We start from the raw sequence: 24,132 nt of genomic DNA on the forward strand, positions 1-24,132 counted from the left end.
CCAAGGCGTGTGGGCCACCTGGGACCACCAGTGGTTAAGAACATAGTTCTGACCTCCCCTGAGCAGAACCTCAGTCCAGGCTCATGGTTCCCTGGTTGGGCGATCTGGGCTGGTTATTGTCCCTGTCTTAGCTTCAATGTTCTCATCTGCAGGGACTCTGAGGGCTGCACAGATACTGAGACGGTTAAGGAGATAACACAGGCAGAGAACTCAGAAGAGGGCTTGGCATATGGAAAGCCTGGGGAAGGTTAGCTTGCACGTATGGCAAGAATGCACTGCCAATCTCGTCTCCTCTGGGAGGTGGCAGAGGGTGGACGGTGACCCCCTGCCAGGTCCCGTAGGGCACCAGGGCCAGAGCTCCAGAGCAACGGGAGTCTCTGGGCCCCAGCCCCTATGCCCTGTCGTGAGGCAGGAGGCCGCTCACGCTGGTACCCCGAACAGCCTCCTGGTGACTTGACCCAGAGACGGGTTGGGGGTGGAGGGCTGGGGAGGCAAAGCCAGGAACCCAGAAATCTATCACCCTCAAAGACACAGAAACAGCCCTTTGCTGTTTTGATGGAAAAGAAAAGAAATCCTCCTTTGTCTATGCCTACCCCCTGCAGAGAGCTGCAGTCACAGACCCAGGGCTGGTCAGTTCCCTCCTGGTCTCTTGAGACCCTGTCCTGGGAGGAATGACCCTCCCCCCAGCCCCGCATCTCCTCTCAGGGCACTTTGCATCCCAGTAACAGAAACCTCCTCACCGTCCAGCAGCGATAGCCTACTAGGCTTTAACCGACTGCCAAACAACAAAAATAACCCCCAAACGAAAAGCACAACTGTTATGTATGAAGCCTTATCCTCGGATCCAGCTTTAAATAATAATCATAGTAATAACTACAGCTACTGTTTATTTTACTTGGTTAGAAGGACGTTCCACTAAATTCAATGCTCACAACAACCCTGGGGGGTAGGGTAATATTATTATCCCCATTTCACAGATGGGAAAGCTGAGTCACAGAGAAGTTAAGCCACTTGCCCAAGGTGACAGATCAGAGGGAGAATTGTATAAAGGCCCCTCCCCCACCCAGCAGGCCTCTCAGGATTGCTGAGGGTCTCTGTGTTCTCTCTGTCCTCCGGGTGCCGTGTGGCCGTCTTCGTGCCCACCCCTTGCCTGGGTGTCTCCACTCTCACGGGTGGGTCTGGGGGCCTTCCAGCTGGCCACAGGAAGCAGCATTCTGAGCGCATTTCTGACTTAGAAAATCCCACCTCACCTTTCGGGCACCCGGCTGGCTCAGTCGATAGAGCATGTGACTCTTGATCTCGGGTGGTGAGTTGAAGCCTTGTTGGGCATAGAGCGTACACACATACATACATACAGGTATTACCTAAGAAGGAATCTGACGTGGCACTCAGAGACTGTAGAGCTGGGCAGATCTCAGCCAGCCGAGGACACGGGATCTCATTGTCCTCCCTTCTCCTGCCGCCCCTCAATAAGATGATTTCAACAAGAAGATCCCAGGGCGCCTGGCTGACTCAGTCGGTTAAGTGTCCGACTTCAGCTCAGGTCATGATCTCACGGTTCGTGGGTTCAAGCCCCGCGTTGGGTTCTGTGCTGACAGCTCGGAGCCTGGAGCCCGCTTCGGATTCTGTGTCTCCCTCGCTCTCTGTCCTTCCCCCACTTGTGCTCTGTTTCTCTCTGTCTCAAAAATAAACAAACATACACTGGGTGTTGTACGGAAACCACTTTGACGATAGATTATATTAAATAAATTAAAAAACATAAAATTTTTTTTTAAAAAAGAAAGAAAATCCTGCCCTGCTTTTCAAATAAACATGGTGTAATATTGTTCTTCTGGGACTATTTCAGTGGCGTACATAATAAATATTTTTTCTTAAAACAATAACAACAAAAAAGAAAGAAAGAAGGAAAGAAAGGAAGGAAGGAAGGAAGGAAGGAAGGAAGGAAGGAAGAAAGAGAAAAAGAAAAAAAGAAAATCCTGTCCCAGACAGCGAGCCTGAACATCCGGCTCTGGTTACCTTTTCGTGTTTACCGTGAGGCCCAACAAAGGCTCCTTGTGCAGGTCCCCAGGTGGCAGGTCTGTAAGGACGCGGGTTAGGACCGTGGCTGTTTATTCCAGCACCGGGCTTCCTCTCTCGGAGGTGAGGAAGTTGCTGTCACAGACCTTGTGGAAACTGATGCCATCCCCCGCTTCTTCTCCCGTTCACTGGCCCTACTTTCAGCCAGGGTGCCCAGCTCTACCCGACAACTTGCGACCTACACACACACACACACACACACACACACACACACCTGCAGACCCCTCCCCACACACACATACACAGCCTTCCAGGAAAGCAGAGGAGTCTTTGAATAGCCTCATGGGGTTCCTGCACATCCAAGGTGGTTTGCAAAATTGTAGCGTGTGTGTAGAGTGCAAGTAATTGCGAGATGTAATTTGTGGGGCCCAGTGCAAAATGAAAATGTGGGACTCAGTGCTCAAAAAGTTTTATGCATTTCATGATGGCAACAGCAAAACATTAAGCGAAGCACAGGTCCCTTCTGAACACAGGTGCCGTCTGAACACAGGACACACACCCAGGAAGTGGGCCCTGTGCACACGGGTGCACTGTGTTTCTACTGCAGGCACTTTTCTGATCAGAAGGCTCAGGGCTTTCGTTACAATCTCGAAGGGGTCTGCGACTCTCTAGATGTTAAGAACTGTTTGGTAGCTAAGTGCCTGAGTTAGGCAGGCCTGGGATTGAGTCTCTGGTGCATCACTTACTAGCTGTGGGCCCTGGACCAAATTTCTTACCCTCACTAGACCTGTTTCCTCTTCTGTAAAAAGGGGGTTTTAAGAACACCTAGCTCACAGGGTTATTAGGAGGATAGGAGAGGCAGGATAAAGAGATTAGCACAGAGCCTGGCACGTTAGTATGCAGTCAACTAATTAACTACTAGTTAATTCTACTCTGCTCATTGTGTTCAATGTCACATTCTTCTAAGGCCCGACCTTAGCAAGCTGTGCCTTCCACGGTGTTCCCAGCAGGCCCGGCACAGAGCCTGGCAGGCACTCTCAGGGACTCGAGCTTGTGTTTCTGTCAACTGGCCTGGTGTCTTGGCTGGCCTTACCCCCAGGCCTTGCTCTATTGGCTGACCTGACTGGTTTGGTCTGCAGCGTCCAGGCGACATATTCTTGTAGCGAGCGGACAGATTCCAAGAGGATCTCATCGATTTTGAACACAGCGTCATGCTTGACAGAGCCTTCTCCCAAAGTGGGGTACCCGGGAGAGAGTTCTTAAGAAGTCTCTCCTGGCCCATGGTGGCCCATGTGTCCCCTCTGGCACCCATGACGTGGCTCCTTAGGGGCCTCCGTGCTGCCTAATCAGTTATCTCCATTGTGCCTGGCCAGTATCATAGGAAGAAGAGCCCCTGTGATCCAGTCGTCTCCTCCCTCCTTGCCCCGCAGCCTGATGGCCCAACCCCTCCTCACCTCTTTTGAGTGGAGAGGAAGCTGGGAACACAGCAGGGGCCGCGACTAGCTGCGTGGCACGGGGTGATCTCAGAGAAGTCTGGAACCTCTCCGGGTCTCTTTCCCCACATTTGTGATAGGAGGATGGAGCATCTTCATTCCTGCCCTGGAGGAGCCTCCCCCATACATCCAGGGAGGCTTTTCAGTGTGCACATGTGCATCTTTGCACTGATGAAAAGTGGAAACCCCCAAATGTCCATCTGGAGGGGGTGGTGAATAAGTGGTCGTTAAGTCATATTATGAATGTTATCCGGCTGCTCTTAAAAGCCACGTGGGTTGACACAGAAAGGTGTCCAGGATGTATTTTTAAGTGGAAAATGAACACTGCAAAATGATACAGACAGTGTAAATCATTTACGTAAAAATAAAGTATGCGTTCTCTAAACACACTTGTGCACCAAGGAAGGTGTAGAAAGATATATTTCAAATTAATCATAAAGGCTGCCTTTGAGGAGGGAGGCAACTGAACGTGTGGTCAAGAAAGACTTAAACTCCACCCCACTGGAGCCCTGGACCCAGGTCCTGCAAGCCCGTCCCAGCTGCCAGCCTCGCCCAGATAGGATGGAATTTCCAATCCCAGGGCCAAGGCCATGCTGCACTGCTGGCATCCTGGGTGGGAATTCTGAGTAGCTTGTGAGTAACCAACTTCCCACCATTGTTCCAACTAACATTTATTAACTCCCCAGCAAGGGCCAGGCACAGCCCGCACCCACCCTCCCGGCAATGGGGTGGATGTGAGAGCCAGGCAATCGACTGCCAAGGACCGTGTGGGGTCTGAGATTTTACTTGCAAGTCAGCAGTCCGTCGGCCAGTTCCATGAATGCTGGCAGAAGACACAAGACTTCTCGGACAGAGACAAAGGACTTATTACTACAGACAAACAGGTGACTGGAGTTCTGTGTTCTCATTGGTTCTTTCCGCCCCCTTGTCTCATGAGCCAATGGGGAGGTGAGCCCAGGTGAAGGCTGCACCCACAGTGGGTTTGGGTCACAGCTGAGGAACCCTGAGATTAGGAAACCCCCAGTTTTAGAAAGGGGCCTCTAGCAAAACTGCCCAATCTTTGCCCTTTCAGGAGACATTGTTTTTATTATCCTGGATGGCAAAGAAATCTTCCCCTTGCCCTAGAGGGAGACACTAGGTTTATCTCCCAAAGCTGTTTGCTAAATAACTTGAAAAAATAGTCCAAAGCAAAAGCTGTCACAAGACTTCCAGAAATTACAGAGGCTCTCTGGAGAATTGTCTCCCAATACTGACAGACTGGGTAAGTGTGGCTCTGAGAAGTTGAGTCACTTCCCCAGGGTCACACAGCTAGGATGTAGCAGAGCCTGGGTTATACCAGGTACTGACTGCAAAGCCCTTGCTTTTTCCTCTCTGCCTCCCAAATGGGCTGCTGGTGTAGGCTGGGAACCAAAGAACCACAGACAATATTGCTTCAGAGGGAAAATCCATTCTGAGTTCCCAACAAGCACCTCTAGGAGAATTGTGGGAACAGAGCCTGTCTGTGGCTCGAGGGCCAAGCACTGCCCAAAGGGGCCTGACCTGACTCCCACAAGGGATGAGAAGAGAAAATTCCTCCCATGCTGCCCCTGGGTGATGTCAGAGAGGAACTGGAAATAAGGAATGAGCTGGAGACAGGATAAATGGCCTTTTCTTTTGCAGATGGGAAAAATGTCATGTCATTCCCCGTTTACTTAAATGTGAAATTTATTTATGGAGCAAAAAGGTTGGTGTTGGCTTTCAGTGCCCAATCAGGAAATGGTCTGGGCCTGTTTTTGTCTCCTCCAGCACCTTGTCCCCCTGTGACCCAGTCTGATTTTTCAGAATTGAAGGCTGGTCCTGTTCCTGGTTCTCAGGCCTCCCTTGGCCCACCTTCTAGTCTCTGGAGCCCACTCCTCCTTGTCCGGAGAATGGGCAGAGGAGATGCCTCATATCTCCTTCATTGATAAAAAGGAACTAATAGTAATAATAATCATAATAGCTTCTTACTTGGTGAATTGCTCATATGTGCATCTCTGAGGTGTTAGGGTTCTTATTTACAGATAGGGAAACTGGGGTTCAAGGACATTAGTAAAGTCGGCCACCATAGACACCCTTGAAGAGTGTCTGCCTCCTGTCACAAAGCTCCTTCCGAATTCCTCCTGGCCACCAAGAAAGACATACGTCCAACAGCTGCTCCTTTGAGTTCTGTCTGAAGTTTTTTCACAGTTGCATGGGGTTTATAAAATGAGAGGCTTGGTCAGGGCTGAAGTTGGGGTCATTTCCTATAGATAGCAAACCTCCTTCCCCAGGAGCTGCTCTACGCGAGGGCTTTTCACAACACTGTTTGCCGCATTTTAACCTCACGGCACCCATGAGAGAAGAGAACTTTGTCTCCATTTTATAGATGGGGAAACTGAGGTACTGGGAGTCTTGCGTAGCCAGGCCTCATGGCTGGTGGGAATCAGAGATGGCACTAGGAGACAAGTTCCCCTCCAGGCCCAGCTTCTTGTCCCCACACCATAAAGCCTCTGAACCGGCACATTGTGATACGGCCTCAGTTTCCTCCTCTACAAGGACAATACTGGGCTCCTTGTCATCTGAGATTCTTAGGGGTTTTAAATTCCCTTCAACTGAACTCTGTGCTCCTAGTTTGGCAAGGCCCAGAGAGGACCAATGCTAAGTTGGGGTCACCAGTGAGCCTCGGAAGGGTCAGGAGAAGGTCTGAGCCCCGTGCCTACAGGCCAGTGCTCTGTCACCAGCCCCTTACGGCACAGGCCACTGCAGGGAGGTGGTGGTGGTGGGTAGGCTGAGGCCCTGTCTCAGGGAGGGGGCTGAGGACCGTGTTCTCCCCCTGAGCAAGTCCCAAATAAGCTCCTATGGCAGACAGGGAAATTACAGGGTGGGGTGGTGGTGGGGAGGCTGGGGCGGGGCTGGAGGGCAGAAGAACAGGGAGGAGCAGGCCTGACACCCACCCTTTCCTGCCAGGGGACAGCTGGAGCTGTGGAGACAAACACCAGGCAACAAGGTGTGCCTAGAGGACCTCAGGGAGGCCCGGGCCTTCACCTCAGGAAAATTCTACCTGAGCCGAAGCTGGGGAACGGCGGGATGAGAGTGACTCAGAGGCTGTCTCTCACCCCCCCCCACCCCACCGGCAGGGTGATGGCTGTTGTCTCCTCCTTCTAGAACTTTCCTGCCCCCTTTGGGTCTCAGTTGAAAGTCACCTTCTCAGGAAGGCCTGTGTAAAACAGCCCCCTCCCTACTCCTGCCCGCTGGGTGTTCTTCATGCCTAGTGACTAGTGGGTATCTGCTTTATTTCGGATTCATCATGTGAGCCCATAGAGTCTAGGCCTTGTTTGATTCCAGGCCCGCCACTCAGCCCACAGCACGGGCTGGCACGCAACGGGTTCTCGGTCCCTGTGAGTGGGCCCCAGAACCATCATCAGGGTTCACCTGCTCATTCGATGGCATAACAGGAGAGTGACAGGGACTGGTCCTGTGTTTCTGAAAGGCAGCAGAGAAGCAAAGCAAGGACTTCCAGAATGGGACCCGGGTTTAAAGAGAGCCCAGTTGGGACCAGACACCTCCCCACCCCCCGGGCCCACCAGGCTAGCCAAACTGACCCTAGCCTGACATCCCCTACCCTCACTCAATCACACCCAGAGCGGGGAGATAGTCTCTTGTAGGGAAAGCACACAGGTGATGAGCAACTATTTCCACCCCATGGTAGGAAGGTGGCTCGCCCTCGCCCCAGCCCAACTAAGGGCTGGAAGCGGGGAGGCTCTCGGAATCCCACACGGAGACTGGGAGTTACTGTGAGGAGGAGAGGCTGTCATTTGGTGACCCGGAAGCATAAGCGGAGTACTCGGGGGAGCTTGGCCTGTGTCCCTCTCAGCTGGAGGTGCTGGCAAAGGGAGACGCTGCTTCTGGAAGGCAGGAACCCCAGATTAGCTGTATCGGCAGGTCCTGAAGGATGTGCACTGCACGTTAGAGGCGGGGCCTGGTGCCACATGAAAATGCCTTGCTCAGAGATTATGAAGCAATGTTAGCATCAACATGCTAAGTCATGTTACCGTGTACCTTTAATATGATGTCATGGGAGGGGCATTTAAGACTATGGTCTGTCCCCATTCCACGAGGGACGGCTTCCCCAGAGGTATCTGTGAAGCAGGAATTGGGAAGAGAGAAGCCGGTGGCCAATAACAGTTGGAAATGACGTTTGGCTTTATCAGAGTTCCAAAAAATGCAAATGAAAGCAGCAATGAGATACTAATTTTTACCCACAAACAGAGCAGAATTTAAAACAAAGCCACAATAGCAGTGGCACTGAGGGGGTCTGGGACTTGGCAGCTGAACTTTGCCATGAGCGTGTTGCATCACCTTTGTGGAAAACAATCTGACATTTTCTTCTAAAATAAGAAAAACACAACGTATTTTATAGCCCCGCAGTGCCAACGCTGACAAGTTTCCTATGGGAAGAAAAGCAGCCACCGAAAGGGTACATGAAAAAGAGTGGTTTTACAATATTGTTTGAAACAATGAGACCACTGCCCCCCTAGGGGTCTGCGTGACCACTGGTAGACTCCTACAGTCGCGGATCGTGCAGGTGTTACAACAAACCGTGGATGGCAGCAGCCCTACTATCTGGAGGCCTGTGAGCATATTGCTAAATTTATTTTTATTTATTTATTTTTTTAAACTTTTTTTTAAAGTTTATTTCTTTAAAAAATTTTTTTTAACGTTTATTTATTTTTGAGAGACAGACAGAGACAGAGCACGAACGGGGGTGGGGGGCAAAGAGAGAGGGAGACACAGAATCTGAAGCAGGCTCCAGGCTCCGAGCTTCAGCACAGAGCCTGACGTGGGGCTCGAACTCATGAACCGTGAGATCATGACCTGAGCTGAAGTTGGACACTTGCCGACTGAGCCACCCAGGTGCCCCTAATGCTTATTTCTTTTTTGAGAGAGAGACAGAGAGAGTGACAGAGCGTGAGCAGGAGAGGGACAGAGAGAGCGAAACACAGAATCCAAAGCAGGCTCCAGGCTCCGAGCTGTCAGCACAGAGTCCTACGTGGGGCATGAACCCATGAACCATGAGATCATGACCTGAGCCAAAGTCGGATGCTCAACTGACTGAGCCACTCAGACGCCCTGAAAGTTTTCTATATTACAAATAAAGAAGAATCCCATCCCTGCTTGCCTCAGATAGCTAATATGAAAAAAAAAATGCTTTGAAAGATGAGAATTACCATATAAGCATTGTCCAACCTGTACTCTGATAGCACTTTGTGCCTTTCATCTGGGGACTTACTATCTCTTACGTGGAAAGCAGTGACAAAGTCTACAAACTTCTTAAAAAGTGGGGACCCTAAAGTAAACCTTTTTCTTCTATGCTTTCAATCATTGTACATGTCATGTTAACAGATTCTGAGGAAAAACTGATGAAAAAAATAGCCATTCCATGTGCTATTCAGTTTTTATTCTTTTTTTTTTTTTAAATGTTTTGATGTTTATTTATTTTTGAGAGAGACTGAGTAGGGGAAGGGCAGAGAGAGGGGGAGACACAGAATCTTTTTTTTTTTTTTAATTTTTTTGTTTATTTATTTTTTGAGAGAGAGAGACAGGGTGTGAGCAGGGGAGGGGCAGAGAGAGAGAGCAAGACGCAGAATCCGAAGCAGGCTCTGAGCTCTGAGCTGTCAGCACAGAGCCTGATGCAGGGCTCAAACTCACAAGCTGTGAGATCATGACCTGAGCCAAAGTCAGATGCTTAACCCACTGAGCCACCCAGGCACCCCTATTCAGTTTTTATTCTTGATTCGCTAAGTCCAAATATTTTTTTTTTAATTTTTAATGTTTTATTTATTTTTGAGAGAGTACGAGTGGGGGAGGGACAGAGAGAAGGAGACAGAATCCGAAGCAGGCTCCAGGCTCTGAGCTGTCAGCACAGAGCCCGACGCAGGGCCTGAAGCCACAAATCACAAGATCATGATCTGAGCCGAAGTCGGATGCTTAACCACCTGAGCCACCCAGGCGCCCCGGTTTTTTGTTTTTGTTTTTAAATTTATTGTCAAGTTAGCTCACGCACAGTGAAGTCTTGGCTTCAGGAGTAGATTCCCGTGATTCATCACTTACATAGAACACCCAGTGCTCACTCCAACAAGTGCCCTCCTCAATGCCCATCACCCACCTCCTCCACCCCCTCAACCCCTCACCCCCATCAAACCTCAGTTTGCATTTAAGAGTCTCTTGTGGTTTGCCTCCCTCCCTCTCTTTGTAACTTATTTTTCCTTCCCTTCCCCCATGGTCTTCTGTTAAGTTTCTCAAATACCACATACAAGTGAAATCACATGATAATCTCTCTTTCTCTGCCTGACTTATTTCACTTAGCATAATACCCTCCAGTTCCATCCGTTTGGTTGAAAATGGCAGCTACTCCCAGATGAAAAAGAGTGTCTTATTTTTTTTTTTTAAACAAACAATAGCAAGGCCCTAGCCGTGTAGATGTAAGGACCCCAGGGGGGTTTTGAGAGGGCCCCGGGGCTGATGTGGGAATTGGGGGGCAGGGGGAGTTCCTTATGCTCTTTTCTCCAGCTTTGCATGGACTCACCACATAAATGAGCAGATCACTCTTCTAATGACCAAAATTAATAAAGAGAAAAAACCTTTTTAAAGGAAAAATGATTAAAAAAAAAAAAGAAGGAAGCAAGTGCCTCAGAGACCGAAGGCCCCAGCCTCTAGCACTGCATGCTGCGACCCGTCCTGCCCCTCCGGGGGCTGCACTATCAGGCGACCTGGGAGCCGCACCTGCCGGCCACCTCCCTGGCCACACGGCCCTGGCATCCTCCCTCCAACTCCAGCAGCCGTGCTCCACTGGCCACAAAGGCCCCTTTCTCTGCTGGCTGTTTGGGTTGGTCCCTGCCCACCTCCACGGGCAGCCTCCGCACGCGGCTGGCCTGCTGTTGAAGGCTCGCTTTATGGACACAGAGATTCGCCAGCCTGTGTACCAGGTCCCTGGAAGCCAGCTGTTGCCACCCTCCTGCCATCTTCCCACCCCACAACCCCCGCCCGGGCTCTGCCGAGCCCCGGCTCCAGGAGGGAACACACGGCCCCTGTTCTTCCTCAGCCCAAGACATAAATCACTGCTCCTCAGGCTGGGCAGCGGAGGCCGGGTCCCCAGCAGCCTGCATCACAGGCGTCCTTGACACCCTGCTGGCTGGAACCCACACCAGCGCCTCCCCTCCACTTGGCCCCTCTCTGAGCCCTGAGTGACACTGGGCCAGGATCCCCCAGGCTACACCCTGGCCACGGCAGGGAGCCCTTCCAACTCTCGGATCTGCAGACACTGCGTGTATTTAAACATGCCCTGCCTTGTTCCAGAGAAGGTATAAAATCTCCACAGAGTCCTGGAACACGCAGCCAGCATAAATGAGGACGGGACCAAGATGCCCCTAATGATTTCGCTGCAGAGATTTTCAGAGTAGTTTGTAACAGTGGAACATTAGAAGACGCCTACATGCCCAACAATAGGGGATTAGTAAAATAAATTACGATATGGCCACACAGCTGAACGTTATGGACCCACAAAAATTAAAATTACACCTATAGAATCTAATTTGCTTACAAATAGTTTATTTATTGATAGAAACTAATGCCAAATTTGTAAGGATATGCCATATTGTTCTAATAAGGGGACTAGAAATCTCATGAGCTTCTTTTTTTTTTTTCTTCAAGGTTTTAGTTTTAAGTAATCTCTACGCCCAACATGGGGCTCAAACTCACAACCCTGAGATCAAGAGTAGCACGCTTTGCTGACTGAGCCAGCCAGACACTCCCTCATTAGCTTGTTGAAATGACTATGGTCTCTAAGAAAGAGTCACCGTCCCATTGAAGGGTATATAATGCCATGATTAGATATATACATTGTATGTAAACTGTGCAAGTTATAAAGTCCCACTTTTACACGTGTGTGTGTGTGTGTGTGTGTGTGTGTGTGTAATCTGGCAGGCTATACCACAAAATGCAGTTTCTTTATCTCCAGGTAATAGAGTTGTAACTGATTTTTTTCCCTTTGTTTTTCTACCAGCACGATCTATACTCTTGTCACGGTGAACCACAGCTTTGGCCATCCATTTTCTAGAAACCAAAGCGAAAACAGAAATGCGGTCAATTACTAATGGCTAGTGTCCACTGAAGAAAGCTCATGGCCGCTTTTGGCCTTAAAAAGGGTAGTGAGTTCTCTGGAGAGGTGGGATGGGTGTGGGGGGACGTCGGTTTATGAAGAGGGTGTGAGGTGTCCCCTCCTGCTCCTTGAGGACAGGATGCAGGTCAGTCTTGATGTGGGGCTAAGGGCCTGCGGGTACCAGGTGGTCTGTCCAGGGAAATTCCCCGCAGTCCTGCTCTGCAGGCCCCACTCAGGAAGGGAGCTGACATCTCCCCTTACAGAGCAGGAGGGAGACAGGGGGTCAGAAGCTCTCCCTGTTCTCTCACAAGAAAAAGCAGTGACACATCCCAAAGAGCCAGCAATGGTGACAAATAGACTGTGCAGGGGTTACTGCAATCAGAATGCACGGAAAGCCATTCCCTCGACCCAAGATGAGGCAGATCTTACTACCCACCCGGGGGGGACAGGGAGTGCCCTGCCAAGGGAGCAGAGATCGTTAGCAGACAAGAGGCTCCGGTTGTCAATAAATTTTAACGGTGAGGAGTTCCTAACATTGAGGAGCTCCTGACAGGCACTCCGAGGTTCCCAGCACATTCAGAGGGAGAGTCTGGTAGAGAGAGGGAGGCTGTCAGGCTGTCAGCTCCCGTCGAGGTTCTCCAGCGGAGGCAAAACTGAAATTACAATAACAAATAACAATAACAACAGCAGTAAAAACATGATACGCTACGGTAATCGTCACAAAACCAACAACATGGTTACCTATTGCTGAGTAACAACTCACCCCAGAACTCAGTGGCCTAAAGCAAAAACAATCATTATATTATCTGCCATGATTTCTGTGGGCCAGGAACTCAAGGAAGGTTCAGTTGGGTGATTCTGGCTCAGGCTCTCATGACTCTGTATTCAGGTGGAGGCTCATGTTGGAACAACATGTGACAGGGATGGCCAAGCCTCTCTCGCCATGTGGTCTTGGGCATCTACAAGTGATCTCTTCCAGTGTGATAGTTTGGGCATCCTGACAGCATGGTGGCCTCAGGATGGTGACCCTACTTACCTGGCGGCACAGGGCTTCAAGCCCGAGTGTTCTGGCTAGCCAGGTTGCACCTGTATCGTGTTTTACAGGCCAGTGTTGGAAGTCATCAGAATTGCTTCTATTGAATTCCATTGGTTATGAGCAAGTCAGAGACCCATCAGATTCAAGGAAAGGACAGAGACTTTATCTCTCAATGGGGGCAATGTCAAGGTGACCCAGTGGCATGTGGTTTGGGAGATGCGGTTGCAACCATCTTGGGAAGATAGAATCTTTCACACAGAGCCATCACCAATTTCTGGGGCAGGCAAGGACAGACTGAGGAAGATGGAAACCCTGTGACTTTCGGCCTTGGTACTTGTGACATTGATACTCCTAGACTACCTTTCATTTACACAGAATTCAGCCATTTCAGGCCTCAGTTGACCCACAAACACTTTGAGCTATGATGGCACAGGGGCACTGAGTGCCAGCCAGGAGATGGACTTTCGCAGTGGCCATCTTTGAGTTTTGGGTAATTATTTGAATACACTATTGAGTTTTACCCATATTGTCTGATTCTTGAAAAATGAGTGGAAAAGAGAAAAGTAAACCTGCCAATGGGAATGATGAAAAATGTGTGGGGTCCCACACTAGGACCATCTCATTGGCATGAGTTGGATGGAGATTGGTCTTAAGCCAGTTGACCATGAGTTTTCTCGTGAAGAAAGAGAACAACAGAAACAGAAGAACAAAATAAAAGAACATGTACTACTAAGGTGTTCTTGGATGAAATGACACAATGCCTAAGATTTGCTTTGAAATACTCCAGCAAACAAACAAAAAGGGCATATGGGGGTCAGGGGAAGATTAGTCGTGAGTTGCTAACTATTGAAGCATGGAGGTTCATTATACCATTTCCTCCATTTTTGTGAATCTTTGAATATTTCTTTTTTTTTTTTTAATTTGTTTAACATTTATTTATTTTTGAAAGACAGAGAGAGACAGAGTGAGCGGGGGAGGGGCAGAGAGAGAAGGAAACACAGAATCCGAACCAGGCTCCATGCCCTAAGCAAGCTGTCAGCACAGAGCCTGACACGGGGCTTGAACCCACAAACTGTAAGATCATGACCTGGGCCGAAGTTGGACGCTTAACCAACTGAGCCACCCAGGTGCCCCTGAATATTTCTTTTAAAAAAATTTTTTTTAATGTTTATTCATTTTTGAGAAAGAGAACAAGCCGGAGAGGGGCAGAGATAGAGGGAGACACAGAATCTGAAGCAGGCTCCAGGCTCCGAGCTGTCAGCATAGAGTCTGACATGGGGCTTGAACTCACAAACCGTGAGATCAGGACCCGAGTCAAAGTTGGACACTTAATCGACTGAGCCATAATAAAAAGTAAAAATAAATTTATATTAAATATCGGAAATGTATCATTATTGCATCTAAAAGTCAAACTCTAATTAGGTGTAATTAAATTCCTGGAAATGCCCCCTCTCCATAACCATTATACACTCACCTTGTGATTTTAATAAGGATTACCAGGGTCACATTTACAGACAAGTCAGTAACCATCTGGACTGATATACTTAATTCCATTGTACAAACAATGCAGAATTTTCCTTTCAAGCAAAGTGTATTACAGGGGCGCCTGGGTGGCTCAGTCGGTTGAGGGTCCGACTCGATTTCGGCTCAGGTCATGACCCCAGGGTCATGGAATTGAGCCCAGTGTCAGGCTACATGCTGGGCATAGGGCCTGTTTAAGATTCTCTCTCTCTCTCTCTCTCTGTGTCTCTCTCTCCCTCTGCCTGTCCCCTGCTTATGCACATGTGGTCTCTCTCTAAAAAATTTAAAAATGAAAAAAATAAGAATATATTATATATGTGCAACAACAGAAATAATCCTAACCCCTGAATTCAGAGCTCTTGAAGCAATGAGGACATGTTAGCAGAGACAGCAGGCATTGGCAGCGGGAGCAGGAATATTTTGTATGCTTTAGAATTTTTTTGCCATGTGCGTGTGTCAATTTTTTAAAGTTAATTGGTTTATTTAGAATAAAGAACAATTTAAAGTTAATTGGTTTATTTAGACTAAAGCTGTTGAACATGTACTATCTGGCTGTTCCTCTGTTTTTCCTATAGTATATCTTTGGATGTCCCTTTGAACTTGTTTTGTCTGCCAAGAGAGCAAATACAAGCAAGAGCTAGCAGGCGTCAAAGATGGAGATAAAGACGGAAGAGTACGTTTGCGATGCAGTGACCTCTGGCATCGAGCTTAATCTCACGCTACCCCCACCCTCACGTCTCCTCCCCCTGCCCACCCCTCCCCTTGATAACCCCCCATGGTTAGATTTCATCTCCTGGACGGTTCCCAGACCCGGCTGGAAGACGCAGGCCTAATGCAATGACTGGCACGCCATCTGGTGGCTTATTCAAGAAGTGCAACTAGACCCTGTTTTCTGAGCAAGCTCACAGAAGTCAAGTTGGAGTATACACCAGAGGTCACAGACGTGCTGCGGAGACCGAACCTGACTTACAGATGTGCTATGATTGTATACATGTGTGGGTCACGGTGCTTAAAAACATTTTAAGGGGCGCCTGGGTGGCTCACTCGGTTGAGCGTCCGGCTTCGTCTCCGGTAATCTCGCGGTTTGAGAGTTCAAGTCTCGCATCTGGCTCTCTGCTGTCAGCGCAGAGCCCCCTTCAGATCCTCTGTCCCCCTTTAGATCCTCTGTCCCTCCCTCCCTCTGCCCTTCCCCTGCTCGCACATTCTCTCTCTCAGAAATAAATTTTAAAACTTTCAAAAAAACCACATTTTGAATATGTTGCCAGCATTTAAAAATGTAGGGGCGCCTGGGTGGCTCAGTTGGTTGACTTCGGCTCTGGTCATGATCTCATAGTTTGTGAGTTCGAGCCCCACATCGGGCTTGCCACTGTCCGTGCAGAGCCCTCTTTGGATCCTCCGTCCCCCTTTCTCTGCCCCTTCCCTGCTCATGCTCTTTCTCAAAGATAAATAAACATTAAAAAAAAATCTAGATGTTTTACATAAAAAACCCAGATCTCTGGCTTCTTTTGAAAATTGGATCTGATGATGACCGGGGCTGAGGCCTGTGCTTTCCAGTTACCTGTCCAGCCTCTACTGCACCCACTTTGGCCTGTGCTGAGTTTGTCCTACACAGGATCCCTGCAGTGTGTCGACTAGTTCTGCCACGCATTTGTGTCCGCCCAGGACCTCGGAAGGTGACCTTATTTGGAAATAGATTCGTTGCAGATGTAATGAGTTAAGAGTCTTGAGATAAAATCATTCTGGATTTAGAGTGGGCTCTGGTGTCCTTGTAAGAGGAAGAGAGGACGCAAAGAGGCACAGAGGAGAACTCCACGCGGCAACGGAAGCAGAGGTGACAGTGAGGCACCTGTGAGCCCAGGAATGCCAGTCTTGCCGACGGCCCCTGGAAGCTAGGAGAGAGGCCTGGCCTGGCTTCCCTCAGGGCCTCCGGAAGTAAGTAGCCCCACCGACACCTTCATTTTGGACTTTTGGTCTCCAGAACTGTGGGAGAGTAAGTTTCTGTTGATTTAAGCTCCCCAGTTTGGGGTGATTTGTTACGGCAGCCCTGGGAGACTATACACCACGTCCCTGAGGTCCTCAGCTTTCCACAGTGTCCCCCCCCCCCCCCTTCCACAAACAGACCTGTGCTTGAAAGCTCCTGGGACGGAGAGCTCACGACGTCCCATCTATGTGATGGACTGCTTGTTGGAAACTCCTTTCTGGCGTTGTGGGATCTGGGGAGGCTTCATGGAAGAGGCAGCATGTGAACTGGGCCTTAAAGGATGAATATGATCAAAACAAGGGGAAACAGGTGCGGTGGCACGTGTTCCAGGTGGCGGGGACGCAGCAGGCCCAGGAGTATGGGCCGTATATGCAAACATTCACTCAAACTCTTCTAGGAGTATTTACTCGCTAAGCAGCGAGTAGTGGAATGGAGGTGAGTTGCAACGGGGACGTGTGGCTGGGTGAGGTCAGTAGGTTGGAATTGGTGGTGGGTCTGAATCCTTAAAAATCCTGGCCTCCTGGGGCACCCGGGTGGCTCAGTCTGTCAAGTGACCGACTCTTGGTTTGGGCTCAGGTCATGATCTCGTGGTTCGTGAGTTCGAGCTCTGCATCGGGCTCTGCACTGACAGTGTGGAGCGTGCGTGGGGTTCTCTCTCTCTCTCCTCTCTGTCCCTCCCCCGCTTGTGGTCTCTCTCTTTCTCTCTCTCAAAGTAAATAAATAAACAAACATTAAAAAAAAAATCCTGTCCTCCCAAGTGGAGGATGGGACATTTATCCACATCCCTAGGTTTTTCCTTCAAGCTAAACTACTCTCCCCTCCTCTTGCGTAAAAGACTGTTGGGTTGGCTCCTTTCCAGGAAGCTTCCCTGCGTCACTTCCTCTGGTAGTGGTAGAGCCGTGTGCCAGGCACAAGGGCGGTCATGTGATCCTGGCCCGGCCAATCACAGCACTCCAACCGCCTGGTAGGGTTAGGGATCCAGTGCAAGTCCTGTGCTGGGACTGCTGTATACAGTCTGGGAGTGGGCAGCTTTTTCTCTGCTCGAGCAGCACGTTCTCTGCCGCGTGGAGAATGCCCATCACGGGCCAGAGAGAATGAGGCCAACAGGTTGAAAAGAAACAGAGTGAACCGGGGGTGACAGATGACCAGTGTCCGGCGTTCGTTAACCTCACAGTTGCCATGCCCGGGCTCTGGTTCCTAGACATCTTCCTCCATTTCCAAGGGCTGTGCCAATATCCACCCCCTTCATGAGGACTAATCCGTTCCTTCTCTGTCTAGGTTAGTCTGCATTAGGTTTCTGTCACTTGCAACCAAATTGTCCTGGACGATATGGTTCTGTTTCCAAAACCCTGCTGCTGCTGGCCAAACAGCCAAAGAGAACTGAGGAAGATGGTGCCCCTCCAGAGCAGCGGCCCCATTGCAGTTCAGCGAGGTTGCCCCTGTGCACTTTCCCGTGGGCCTGTGAGCACTTGGTGCTGTTAGCGTTCAATTGACATTGAAAAGCACAGGGGTGTGGATCCAAGTAAAATACAGATAAGGGCAGGGAAGATAAGGAATGGAAGCCTCTCTGATATTTCTGCCCCCAAAGACACATTTGCACCCTTAGAGATTCATTCCTTTGAATGCATCTTTTGAAATATAAGTAGAAGCTGGGAGAGAAGTTTAGGAGGCAGAAAGTAGGCCAATTTGCCCAAAACTCAATATGCCTGAGATGAATGCACCAAATTTACTCAATTAAAGAAATTACCAAAGACTTGTTTCCTTTAACTAAATATAACGTTTTCAGCAATTCATGTAAAATGTTGACATTCTGGTTTCCAACAAGAAACAGTTGGGATACATTGGCTTGGAGTCAGTTTGCAGAATGGTTCTCCAGGGAAGGATAAAATTGTTCAAGCAAACAAAGGGAAGTGAATCCCCGATGGTGATGGGCAGGACCAGGAGTGATGATAAATATTTTGGACAATGGTGACGTCAGGGCTGAATTGGAACAAGATCATTCATCCAGTCGTTCATTTATTTAACACGTATGTCCCAGTTACCTGCCCTGTGCCAGGCCCAGGAGTCAGGATACAGCTGTGACAAGGCCTCCAGGGAATCATCAGGGTGATGCAGTGCCGTGTTCCAGGACAAGACATAGGCCTGCACAGGGCCAGGGAGGAACAGAGGTGGCTTACCCTCCATGTCTGAGGAGGTGGGAGGGAGACATGATGTCTGATCTGGGTTTTGAAGGATGTGTAGGGGCTTCGCAGGCAAAGAAGAACGGAGAACATTTTCAGGTTGGGGTGGAGCCTACACTGAGGCTCGGAGGCACAGGAGATGGGGAGGAAGGGGAAGAAGATGCTAGTGAGGAGTGTGGAGGCCAAATCACCAGGCTTTCAAAGAGCCAAATAGAAATGGACTCTTACCCTGTGGCCAATGAGGAGCCACTGAGGGTTTTATCAGAGGGAGGCAGTGATTCTGTCTCCATGGCAGCCATGACAAAGACGGACTGGGAGTGCCAGAAAGGAGGGGGCTAGAAGACAAAGCTGGAGGCTGCTGCAGGTGTCCCAGTGACAGAAGAACAGGGCTGAGGTGGAATTTATTCATTCAGCAAGTTATTTATCGGCCGTCATCTGGCGAGAGACAGGTGCTAGCCCAGGTGGTCCTTGCCGGGGGTCCGGCGGTGGTGAGGCAGGAGAAGAGCCTTCCAGACAGAGGGAACAGAACGTGGGGGGCCTGAAGTGGGGAAGATTTAGGCTCCATAAGTGTTTGTTGAATGAACGACTGTTTGGAAGGGGGGAAAAGGGTGGCACGAGGCGGGTGGTGCCGGGGATGGGTCGGGCGGCAGAGAAGCGGAAAAGCTGGTGGCTGAGGGGAGCAGAGCAGCGGAGACCATGGTCAAGACTGTTTTTCAGACAACAACTTAGTGAAGACGCACACGGCACTTTAAAAGAAATGAAACAGAGGCGCGCCTGGGTGACGCGGTCAGTTGAGCGTCCGACTCTTGGCTTCGGCTCAGGCCATGATCTCGCGGTTTGTGGGTTCGAGCCCCGCGTCGGGCTCTGGGCTGACAGCTCGGAGCCTGGAGCCTGCTTTGGATTCTGTGTCTCCCTCTCCCTCTCTCTCTGCCGCTCCCCTACGCATACTCTCTCTCTCAAAAATAAATAAACATTAAAAAAATTTTTTTTAAATGTTCTTTCTGTGGTTGAGGCCAAAAAGCTTGAAACCCTCAAAATTAGGATGTAGATTTGGCTCTTGTATCAGAGACCAAAAATAACTCTGGCTTAAACAAAATAAACAGTTACGTCTCTTTCCATAACAGTCAGGCCCCGGGCCGTCCCGGGCTGGACTGTGACTCCAGGGTGCCGGGGGGCCCCAGCTCCTGCCTCCTGGCTGCGGCCCAGACAAGATGGAGCCACCTCGTCCATGTTCCAGCCCGTGGGGAGAGGAAGGAGGAGAGGGGAGGGCGTGGCCTTGTCTCTTGAAGGCCACAACCAGGACGTGGCTCCGATCACTTCTGCTCACATCCCGCTGTTTACCATGGAGTCCCCTGGCCACGGGGAGCTGCAAGGGAGCTGCGAAGGGTGGTCTTCGTCTGGCACCTGGGCGCCCCGCTAGAAATGGAGGGTTGTGTTAGGAGAGAAAGGGAGAGGGGGCGTGGGGTCCTCCGGCAGCTTCCTCTCCAGCCTGTGTTTGAAGAACTGCCGGGGATCCGTGGGGTTTGGGGTCTGTTGCCTAGGCGGGAAGGCCCTCTTCCTCACCTTATGACACCCCCCTGGATGCCAGTGGCTCCCAGAGATGCCCAGGCTCTCCAGACCCTGCAGACGGAAGGAGAGGACTCAGGGCGTGCAGCCCACTGGGCGGGGCCTGGTGGCAAGCAAGCCCTCAGGGAACGAACAAACGAAAGTCATCTGCATCTCCCCTCCTGGCTTAGCCCCATTAACAGTGAGTGTCACGGTCCCCAGGAGCCCAGGCTAGGTAGGAGTTTACAAATACCCTTCACCCAGCAACCTCTCTCTTCTGCAGGATCCTGAGAAAGAAGAGATTAACTATGACACCGAGTGACCCGAGAAAGTCCCTGGGTCAGGGTCCCCAGGACCACTCCCGGTGTGATTTGCTAGGAGGACTCACAGCTAAGACCCGTCACGGTGCAAAGATACAGAGCAACATCGGCGCAGGACAAAGGCTACGGGAAACCAAGCAAAAGCTTCCCAGGGTCCTCGTCCCACTGAGTCACACAGGACACGCTTAACTCCTCCAGCGACGTGTCGCAACAGTGTGTGTGAAACATCGTCTGCTAGAGAAGCTCATTAGAGACCCAGAGCCCAGGGTGTTTCCTGGGGGCTGGTCACATAGGTAACCCCTGCCTAGATGTACCAGATTCTCCGCGGGAGAGCAGGGCTTTCGCATCAGCCATGTTGTTTGCACAAACGATTTAGGCGCAGCCAGCCCTTCTCAGAGAATCGTGGGAGCATTCCCAAAATCCAAGTTCCCAGACCCCAGCCAAGGGCCAGCCTCGTGAGCAGGCCTTTCAAAGGATGGCAGTCTCAGGCCTGCTGCACTAACCCTGTTCCACACACTTGCCAAAGAAGGTGGGATTTGACCTGGGGGAGTCAAGGGGCCACACAGAGAGGAGGAAACCCTGCCAGGTTGACCCCACCTACCTCTCCAGCCTTCCTCTGAACCTTTTCCTGAGCCCCGGTCATCCTACACAGATCTGAGCAGTGGCGACCCCCTTTGTACAGGCACGCGCCTGCCGTGATGCTATTGTCACACAGGCCCTGTCACCCTCTCACTGAGTCTGCAACCCCGGGACAGCACCTTCCTGCACCGCAAGAATCACATTCCGGCTGTATTCTTGTGTACGAGACTGCCTTCTCAGCTTACTTCTCTCTGTTTCTTCTTTCCCATCCCTCCCCACTCCCTCTCTCCACGCTGTGATAAACAGAGCCTTGCAAGCAGGGGCGGGGGTGGGGGGCGCTGATAAAGTCAGCTGCGTGGACTTCCCATCTCCATGGGTCAAGGATGGTGAGGCTCTGGGGCAGGAATAGACCAGATGAGCTCCGACATATCCTGGGGATTGATTGCAGGATTCTCTGAGCTGGAGAAACTCAAATTCAACGCGGCCACTGAAATCCCGAGCAAGGAAGGCTCTGGAGCCTGGCATGTGGGCGGAGAGAACAGATGAGGAGCAGAACCAAAGAGACCCAGTCAGGTGGAGTCCCGGCCATGCCGGGCGTCAGGTGGCAGGGAAGGGCGAGGGAGGAGCCCAGCACCTTTCTGGGGTGCCGGCTCACTGCTGAGGGACAGGACCTCAGCTGGTGTGCGAGTGAACAGGAGCCCTTAGCCCTGGCCTGGCTGATGTGGGCCCCTCCCAGCTAGTTCTGAGGGTCCTTGGGGAGACATACTCTATGTTGGCAGCTGGTTGCTTCCAAGCCCTGGGCTGGGCCCCCCCGGGCAAGGTAAATCCTGGAGGGGCCGGCTGGGGCTGGCTGCCTGGCACGGGTTAGGGTCAGAGGGGAGGCCCGGGGGAGGGGGGAGGGAAGGCTGTCCAGCTCGGGGTGGAGTTTCTGCTGGTGTCTGTCATTGACTATAAATGTATCTGAGAGGATTCGGTGCAGGGAGGGCTCCCCTCTCCCATAGGGCCAGGGAAGCAAATGTTCAGGGAAGCCTGGAAGGAGACTACCCACCTCTCATTGCACGGCAGGAATCAGGAAGGGATGGGAGGAGGGGGCAGACGCCCGGCCCCTTGGCTCAGTCCAGCCTTCCCTAGAGGCCAGTCCTCTCACAGGGAGAAGCATTGAGGCTGCCCAGCCTTCTAGAGAAGCGGCACAAAGAGTCACATCAGGTGACAGCCTAGAGCATGGCTGGCGGTGACAGGCGGCCTGGGTTCAAGTCCCGACTTGGCCACTCACTCAGCCTCAACTGGTGGCTGAGCCTCACCATCATTAAGGGGGGGGGGGGGGGGCAGCAGCGAGACGACTTGTCACAGATGGTCGTGTGACTGGTTTCCTCATCCATAAGACGATGAGGGATGTTGTAGGCTCAGGTGAAATCCTATACGTGGAGACTGTGGCCTGGCCCGGGCCTGAGGTTAACGTCTGTTCTGGCCACTTGCTGAGGTGCTGTCAGTGACTGAGTCCTGGCCTCGTCCCCCGTGGCTGTCGCGCGGCAGTGTGCTCAGGCCAAAGGGATGGTGCTCGGCTTTTCCAGCCTGTTTCCCCAACTATAGGGAGTGTCATGTCCCAAAGTCTGGCCATAGCCCTCCAAAATTCCAAGCAACATCCCCCTGCCTGGACATCAAGCACCTTCAGATATCACCAAAAGAAGCACTTCGTCATTTGAGCCCTAAAAAGATGGCTGCCATTCCTTATATTCCTCATTCCTTCTTCAGCGTTCTTTTTAAAGCGCAGTTAATTTTGCTTTGCAAATGTGTGAGCCCTCGGGGTTAATTACAGCAACCGTGGAATGTTCCAGAGAGAGAGAAAGAAAACGCTGAACCTTACAGAAACTGACTTTTGGATTCATGCCTTTGCATTCTTCCACAGAATCACAAGACTGGGAGATGTTGTCATCTTACAGATGGGGAAACTGAGGCTCAAAGGGAGGTGCTGGGAGGCAGAGCCAGGCAACATCCACGTGGCCTCACTTCTTCCGGACTTCTTCCCTGACACCCACGCTGCCACCCATATTCACCCAGGACACGGCTTGTTACAGTGACATGTGGGGGCTGTCAGCCGGGCCTGGGGTGACATCGTGACCCCATACACCAGGGTCACTCCCCAGAGGGGTAGTTGTTTGCTGTATAACATGGGGGTGGGTGTGTAACAATATCTACCTCTCAGGGTCGTGGGCAGGATTAGACATGATGGAAAAAGCATGTTGATGGGAACATAGAAACATTTGTGTTTTTTTCTCCTCTCCACCTGTTTTGCTCAAAATAAATTTAAAAAATTTTTAAAGTTAGGTTTTTGGGGTTTTTTTTAATCGTGTTTGTTTGCTTTTTTTTTTTTTTTTTTTGTCTCTGTGCCCCCGCAAAGGTGTGAGAGCAGCCGCTGGCTCAGGATCCAGTAGGCCGGTGGGGGAGGCTGCTTCTGCTCCTTGGTACCTGTATGGGATTGTGTGCAGTTTGTCTTTCCCCTTTTAGATTTGTTCTCAGGCCCAGGTCATGCACCAGAGAGCAGTAAATCCACAGTCCCTGTCCCCATTAGTACTGAGCCACGCGCCCTGGGGACCCGGGTTGCTGGGACATGGTGACAATGGATGTCAGAAGCTAGGGCCCTGGGCCTCTATTGCCCCATGGCCTGAATAAATGTGGTCATGAGTGCAGACACCAGTATTCCCCTGAAGGTTGAGGATAATCACTCGGGAGGCTTCCCACAGGAGGGACACAGCACCCTCGGCAGGCTGAGGGTTCCTCACGGACTCGGTACCAAGGCGTGGCTTGGGGATGACAAAATGTTGAATAAACCAATAAAACAGAAGGCCTTCTGCCCTTGAAGTGGCCCATAGGCCTCCCCCTGCCCCCGTCCAGAGATGGGGGCCCAGCTCTGGCTCCTCATAGGCTTATTTCCGTCCTGGCCTCCTGCACATCCTGTCTTCACCCAAGGGACATGCTTCTGTCTGCTTAGCCATCTGGCTGCACAGGAGCACCACCTGGGACTCTTAAAATACACTGACGCCCTAACCCAGAACAACAAAATCAGTCTTTGCAGGTGGGGCCTGGGAGCCTAGACTTCCCCCAAATGATTCTAATGTGCAGCCAGGAGTAAGCGACTAGATCATTCCCACCCATCTGGGGGCCTAGCCGAAGTCCCATTCCTCCAGGAAAGTCTTCCTGAACTTACCCCGTGCAGGTGACTCTCCTCTGAGCACCTCACTCACATGAGCAGTAGTCACCTGATGCTGGTGGCAGCCTGCTTTGCATCAGCGGGAGGTAGCAAACAGA

At 50.9% G+C, this 24,132-nt stretch overlaps 1 long non-coding RNA gene across 1 annotated transcript; it reads right to left on the reverse strand.

Annotated features, from left to right (window-relative positions):
• Positions 1-863: 863 nt before the first annotated feature.
• Positions 864-2,294, reverse strand: LOC147575980 (uncharacterized). Its single transcript, XR_015241992.1, has 2 exons — positions 2,031-2,294; positions 864-1,673 (listed from the first exon to the last, which is right to left on the reverse strand). It is a non-coding gene; the product is annotated as an uncharacterized LOC147575980 (long non-coding RNA).
• Positions 2,295-24,132: the final 21,838 nt, after the last annotated feature.

This window comes from Puma concolor, chromosome D2 (assembly GCF_028749965.1).
Source record: "Puma concolor isolate L17-30 chromosome D2, mPumCon1.1.hap2, whole genome shotgun sequence".
Classification (NCBI taxonomy): domain Eukaryota; kingdom Metazoa; phylum Chordata; class Mammalia; order Carnivora; family Felidae; genus Puma; species Puma concolor.